Raw genomic sequence first — 8,112 nt, 5'->3', positions numbered from 1 at the left:
ATGTGGTTTATTTTTAGCAATCTGACTAAATATACGTTTCTGATTCATTGTATTTTGAATAATGTATTCCATATCCTCCTGCCTGTTGAAACTGAGTTTAATGGTCATTTCTAAAATGAAACGGCAGGAAAAGAAAACTCTTACCCTGGTGAAAGCTCTAACTGTGATGATTCCAATTCTTCTGATCGTTTACCATCTTCTGTTGTAAAAAACATTTCCGGAATTGCAAGAGGTACATACCCTCTTTTAACCTATCAAAGTATTTTTTCCAGATAACACTGACATCTCCTAATATTTCTCTTATATAATCATCTTTTTTATGTATCTATATAATTTTGTAGAGTACGTTGATCATGGAGATGCTATTTTTACATGTTCTTACTGTCATGCAATGCTTTGGAAAGATGAAATGCTTAGGGGGAATTTGGATTCTAAGAAATCGGCTTTTTCTCTTTGTTGTTCGAACGGAGACGTTGAATTGCCGCCCTCACCTGATCCTCCTCCATTTCTTGAAAAACTTTACAAAAGAAGTTCGTCTGAAAGCCGCAATTTCATGAATAATATTCGAGCATATAACATGATGTTTTCCTTCACATCTCTTAGTGGCAAGGTTTCTAAAAGTTTTCAAAAAAGCAGAGGTCCTTATGTTTTTGGATTACAAGGACAAAATTACCATCGCATTGGTACTCTGCTACCAAATGAGGGTGAAGAGCCCAAATTTTCACAGCTTTATATTTATGATTCCCAAAACGAGGATTTTAATCGTCAAAAGGCTGTAAGGTAAATTAACAATTCACTAATATGTACTAAAATAATTTTCTACATAGTGTCAAGGAAGGTTCCAAAACAACTACAAAACAACTCCTTGATCTTTCCATCATATCCAGTGTTAAAAAAATGTTGGATTCTTGTAATCCACTTGTGAAGTCATTTAGAATGGTACGAGATTGTTTTAAAGAAAATGAGTGGCAAGATGTAAGACTCAAGCTCATTGGAACAAGGGATAAGGATGGTAGAACTTTTAACTTGCCTACATCTGAAGAAATTGCTGCATTAATAATTGGTGATTTTGATGGAGCCTTTGATAAAAGAGATATCATAGTCCAAACAAGATCAGGCGGTCTTCAGAGAATTAGTGAGCTTCATCCCTCTTATCTTGCATTGCAATATCCACTTATTTTCCCATATGCAGAAAATGGATTTAGACTTGGTATTAAACATCGAGGTATTTCAGTTGATTCTGATATAGTTAGAACCAGCACGACAATGAGAGAATTTTTTAGTTACAGACTACAAGACAGACCCAACCACTTTTCATTGTTACTCAATGCTCAAAAGCTATTCCAACAGTTTGTGGTTGATGCTTATACAATGATAGAATCTGCACGGTTAGCTTACATAAAGACACAACAACCCAAACTTAGAAGTCAAACCTTTAAGAATTTAAATCAAAGTGTTCAAAGTGGAGAAAGCGATGCGTCAAACTGTGGAAAACGAATTTTTTTGCCTTCATCATTTACCGGCGGATCGAGATATATGATGCAAAAGTACCTAGATGCTATGTCAATCTGCAAAGCTGTAGGATATCCGGATCTCTTCATAACAGTCACCTGTAATCCCAATTGGCCTGAGATTTATAGATGTTTAAAAGACAAACGGCTGAATCCTCAAGACAGACCGGATATTATCTCACGTGTATTCAAAATTAAAATCAATCACCTAATTCAAGATTTCAAGAAACATAAATTCTTTGGTGAGATACAAGCAAGTAAGTGATTGTGAAATGTTTTAATTAATTTGTCAACCATAAATTCTTTAATAACAGTTTTTTTCATGTAATATTTCAGTTATTTATACAATCGAATTTCAGAAACGTGGCCTACCTCATGCTCATATATGTTTGTTCTTAAGTGCCAAGAACAAGTTTCCAACTGCTAAAGAAATTGATTTGGCTATTAGTGCTGAAATACCTGACCAAGAGACGGATTCTGAACTGTATGAACTTGTCAAACAGTTTATGATGCACGGTCCGTGTGGTACAGACAACCCTCATTGTCCATGCATGGTTAATTTAAAATGTTCAAAGAAGTTTCCGAAAAAGTATGTAGATGAGACTTGTGTTGATTCTGAAGGATATCCTATCTACCGTCGTCGTCAAACATGTAACACTGTAGAAAAAAATGGCGTGTTGCTTGACAATAGGTTTGTAGTTCCATACAATGCTATGTTACTCAAAAAGTATCAGTGTCACATAAATGTTGAGTGGTGTAACCAAACAGGATCCATCAAATATTTGTTCAAATACATTAATAAGGGTCCAGATAGAGTGACAGCTTCTGTTTACCAAAGTACGACAACTGCTGGCAAGAACAAGGAAAATGAGGAAATGACCAATAATCAAAATCCGTCAAACAAAACAGAAGTAGATGAAGTTAAAGCATATCTTGATTGTAGATATGTTTCAGCATGTGAAGCTGCTTGGAGAATCTTCAAGTTTGACATACACTATCGACTTCCATCTGTTGAAATATTGCCTTTCATTGCGAAGATGGTCAGGCTATTGTTTATGACGATAATTTAAACTTGTGTGACGTGGTTAGTAACCCAACTGTGAAAATGTCTATGTTTACAGAATGGATGAAATGTAACCAAATGGATGCATTCGCTAGAACATTGAAGTATATAGAGTTTCCAAGACACTTTGTATGGATACGTAAAGAACGAAAGTAGATTCGTAGAAAAAGACCTTTTGGTGCCGTTGGTAGGATACATTATGTACCTCCATCACTTGGTGATTGTTATTTCTTGAGAATTTTATTGAATCACGTTATAGGACCAATGAGTTTCGATGATATAAAAACAGTTGATGGAAAAATTTATCCTACCTTTAAAGATGCGTGCCTCGCTCGCGGTCTGTTGGATGATGATAATGAGTATATAATTGCCATGGAGGAAGCAAGCACATGGTCCACTTCTGATTTCTTGCGTACATTTTTTGTAATGCTGTTGATGTCAAATTCCATTTCTAGGCCTGGTCATTTCTGGAGACAAACAAAATCTCTGTTGTGTGAAGATATATTATACCAGCAACGGAAGGTTACTGGTATTTCTGGTAATTTTAAAACTTTAAATAAAGCTCAAATATTCTATTCCGTTTGTAATTAAATATTTTTATATGCTAATTACCAAACATCTGTTTTATTTTTCAGATTTGGTTCTTCCAGAGGAAGAGATTGAAAACATTTGCCTATCACATATTGAAAAATTGTTACTTGCTTATGGAAGTACGTTAAGCTGCTTTTCAGACATGCCGAATGTTCCTGGGAACTACATTTCAGCATTGAACAATCAAATGATAATGAAAGAACTTTCCTATGATCGGAGTAGCTTAAAAAAGGAACTTGCATCTTTCTTAAAATCTTTAACTGATGAACAACACAAAGTGTATCAAACTGTCATGAATGCAGTTGCTAAAGGAAATGGAGGTGTTTTTTTTCTATATGGTTACGGTGGAACTGGGAAAACATTTCTATGGAAAACATTTGCAGCTGCGTTACGCTCCAAGGGTGAAATTGTTTTGAATGTTGCATCCAGTGGTATTGCATCATTCCTATTAGATGGCGGTAGAACAGCTCATTCCAGATTTGTTATTCCGATAAACGTTAACGAGGATTCTATATGTTCTATAGAACCGAACAGTGAGCTAGGAGGCTTAATAAAAGAAACTAAGATGATAATTTGGGATGAAGCGCCAATGACACATAAGCATTGTTTTGAAGCTTTGGATAGAACAATGAGATATATAGTCCGTTCCAATAATTCGTCCTTGCAGTCCAAGCCTTTTGGCGGAAAGATAGTCCTTTTTGGCGGTGATTTTAGACAAATCCTTCTGGTCATTCCAAAAGGTACTAGAAGCATGATTGTAAATTCTTCATTGAATTTTTCTTATATATGGCATGATTGTCAATTACTCAAACTAACTCAAAACATGAGAAAGTACTTACGATCTTTAGGATGTATTAATGATATCATTATATTATCTTTGTTAACATAATTTGTTTTTTTTTGTTACAGCGCATTAAAAAACATCTTGCTAAAAAAATTGGCTTGGATAGGAAGAGGTGTTTAAAGATTGTAGATGCTGAAGGTAATGTTTGGGATGTTCAAGTGGGAATCGAGGCTCCGGATGGTCGTTTTTACATAAAAAACATGAAGAATTTTGTGAAGGACAAAAAGATGGTTCCTCGTGAAAAATTTACCCTTAAGTTCGTGATGGGTAAAGGTATTTTCTTGTTTGACTGAATGCTTGTATGGCTGTTGGAGTTGATGTTATGATGTATGGAAACAATGTTTTTTGTATATGGTTTTTGGTTTTTAGGTTTACTTAAAACTGTTTTGTAATAGTTGAAACCGGCAGTTTTGACCCTGTGGTACGAAGGGTGTACATACAGATCAGTTTTTTTTGTTAATCAAATACTAAAATTTCAATGTATTAAAAGCATGTATTCTTCCTAATGACTAATGAATGGAAGTATTACACGCATTAGTGATTCCTTGTGTTTTGTATATATTATTATTATTATTTGGCTTTCATTGTCTTATAACTATTAAATCTATCACAGTTTAAACATGTCTACTTTTTGTTAAAACAATATTAATAACAATCATTATTATTAGATAAAAGAAACATATTGATAGGATATTCAAAAGATTATAACATATTCATTCATACATGAAAAAGAGTTTTATACAAAATGATATTTTTACGAGCACTACAGATTTTGTAGAACTTCTTTGTAGACCACATTAGTTGTGGTTTTAGATACTTGTTTTTCGCTGTCACATATCAAAATCTTCAAACCACTCCTGCTCTTTACTCGAGATACAGCTACGTATAGTTTCCTGTGACTAAAAACCGGACGTGGAAGATATAGTCCTACACGTTCAAGTGATTGTCCCTGGCTTTTGTTGATGGTCATTGCAAAGCACAGGGATAATGGGAACTGTCTTCGAGCAATTTTCACTGGTAATCTTTTATCACTTGGTGTCATTTTCAATCTTGAAATCAAAGTATGGTGACCTATATTAGTTCCGGTAATAATCTTTGCTTCAATTACAAGTTTTCCAAGTTTTGTTACTTGAAGCCGTGTACCGTTACACAAACCATTTGTTTGATCAATGTTTCTAAGTAACATTACCGGAGCTCCAACCTTAAGAACCAATTTATGGTTAGGTAATCCTGACAAATGCATTTTGTTTAGCACATCCGGAGGAAACAATGCCATGTCAAGGTCGGAATGTTGTTCAGTATCACATAAAGAATCCGAACTTAGATATATCTTCTCTTGACCAACGATACTATTTAACAGTTCTGTGTTTATTGAATCAACAACATCATTTGTGGGAGCAAGAATGGCTCTTTGTTGAAAGTAATTTGAATCCCACATAAAGTTTTGCATATCCGGATATGTGAATGAGATCAATGAAGATATAGGATTGACTTCATCTAATATAAGTAGATCATCTGGAATTTCAATCTCCACCTCTCCATCATTTGGTACAAAATGATTGTCCACACGGAAAACTATTGGAATAGTTTCCTCATTCCTGGCTACAGGGAGCATATTAGCTTCTGTGCGATTACTAACCTCATCCACATCTTCAGCATCAGAAATACTAATAACGTCTTCTTCAATTTCTTCCTTAACAGCAGCAGCATATAATTCCGGCGGCAACACTAAATCAGCATTCTTTGAACAATTGAAAACGAACATATCAAAATTGTGAAGATCAATCATTTCAAACACAAGCATATGCTCATCAGTTATTGACAATTTCTTCTTAATCCGATCCCATCCAGTTGTTATGTAAAGCTGATTGTCAAAAACTTCCATTCGAACAAACACTTTAAGCTTTCCAGGACCTCTAATAACTACTGGATAGTTTGGGATGGTATTGTCCATCTTGTGATGTACAAATAAACGATTGATATGCTTCAATGAAAAAAAGTTAGACATTAGTAATATATATACTAACAATAAATAAATAACAAACCATAATCAATATAATGAATTCAGATTGTGAACTACATACCATAGCATCCGGTTTATCAAAAGCACCATTGGGTCTATAGTAAAAATAATCAGATGGAGCAAATTCAATATTGTCATAGAAATAAAATATTCGGAAACTTGATAATGCTTCTTCATACTGAAATACCAGCCAGGATCCAGATTGTAGCTTCAAAGTTTCAACAACAGAATACCACCCATTGTAAAAATAACAGAAGTTTGCTAACTCATATACCTTCACTTCAAAGACCTGCCCATTCGTTGTCCGCATTTTCACAAAGCCCAATGGATAGTTAAAGTCTGTTATCCATTCTTTATATTTTTTTTTGGGAGAACCTATGCATAAATAAATTAAAATTAGAAATTGTGTAATATGATATTATAAAGAAAACTAAATTTACCATAACCGAGAGCAGGGTACTAACCAAACATTTTCTTTGGTTGTCCTCCATGTAACATGCAAAACCATACATCCTTATAACTTTGAAGTATCAAATAAAATTGTATTAATATCATTAATAAATAAAAGAATAAAATATTAAGAGATTATTCAAAAAAATGTTAAGAATACAAAAAAAAGACTTGAAAACATAAATGTATCATCTAAACTGAAATAGTGCCAATAACTGTTGAATATGAATGACGAAAAAAAAAAAGACTTGAAAACATAAATGTATCATCTAGCTCATTGATTGAATAATCAACCAAAACTCCTGTTGCTACCCAGGAAGCCGATCTACTGTTCCTAAATGACATTCAATCTACTATTGAGTGCAATTTACTGTTCCTAACGCACACTCAATCTACTGTTTAATACAATCAACTGTTGCTATAAAACCCTGTTGCTAAGCAATAATACAATATATTGTTCCAACCCAAAAGTATATATCCGCACTATTTCAATATCAAAAACACAAACTAAAATTATAATAAACAACATAGTCTTACAAAATTTTTATACAAAATTTTATACAAAATCTTTATACAAAATTTGAAGACTAAACAACATAAACTTGCAGATTTTCATTATTTCTACATATTTGATTTTTGATATATGTTGTTTTATAAGGTCCACTAACAAAATTTAGACCATTACATAACAGCCAGTCATATGTACATCACAAATCTTCAATCATACATCCATAAAATGTATATTAAATCTGCACTATAATTCCCATGTAACTTGATACGATTTAGAACGATTTTAGAATCCACAAGTAGCTGACATTTCAGAATTACAGTCAAAAAGCATTTCAGAATTATACTATTTTTTTAGAAAATCAAATCAAAATTCTATTAAATATGTATATTGTTACTCGAGCATAATCTGTTATTAGTCTAGACTTGCGGTAACTTGGTCCAGTTCAGCAAATATCATTCCATACATAATCGTACAAAATCTTCATACAAAGTCTAATAAACAGTCCTTTTTAACATTGCCCTAATTGAGGTGAAATAAAATAATTTGACAAATACTAAAACTATTAACTTCAATCGATCATCAATGCCTACAACTATTAACTTCAATCGTTCATCAATATGAAAATCAGAAGTATAAGTCATAGAATAAACACCCAAGAGCCGAATATATACTACCGTGGTATAATAAATTACCAGAAGAGAAGATTTTACAACAAACTCTTCGATTGATGCATATAGATGATTACCTGTGGATTCGTTTGCCAAAGATCTTGAAGAAAGCTCTCTCTTCGTTCTCGGAAGTTAGTTCCGAAAGACGTAAATGTTCCATTCAAAATGTCTTTAGGGCTATATTTCAAACACAGGGCCTTCAACCCACAAGCCCATTAACAGCTTCTAATTGGATACAAATTCTTTGGCCAATTTTGAAATTTGATTATTTACAACCTAAAATGAATAGGCCTTTTATTGAATTATACAATAACAATGGACTTTTACTGAATTTTACACTAACAATGTGTCAAAATAAATTAATGTCATATATAAGAAGTTATTACACAACATAAAATTAGGTCATGCTTATCAAACATGTAGACTAAAACAAACTATCTTTAACATTATT

General features: G+C 33.1%; 1 long non-coding RNA gene across 1 annotated transcript; it reads right to left on the bottom strand.

Annotated features, from left to right (window-relative positions):
- Window positions 1–6,138: 6,138 nt before the first annotated feature.
- LOC118486690 lies at window positions 6,139–7,789 on the bottom strand. Its single transcript, XR_004879508.1, has 3 exons — window positions 7,739–7,789; window positions 6,497–6,552; window positions 6,139–6,407 (listed from the first exon to the last, which is right to left on the bottom strand). It is a non-coding gene; the product is annotated as an uncharacterized LOC118486690 (long non-coding RNA).
- Window positions 7,790–8,112: the final 323 nt, after the last annotated feature.

Source organism: Helianthus annuus, chromosome 14, assembly GCF_002127325.2.
Source record: "Helianthus annuus cultivar XRQ/B chromosome 14, HanXRQr2.0-SUNRISE, whole genome shotgun sequence".
Classification (NCBI taxonomy): domain Eukaryota; kingdom Viridiplantae; phylum Streptophyta; class Magnoliopsida; order Asterales; family Asteraceae; genus Helianthus; species Helianthus annuus.
The sequence above is the reverse complement of the archived record's forward strand: the minus strand, read 5'-3'. Positions and strand labels throughout refer to the sequence as shown.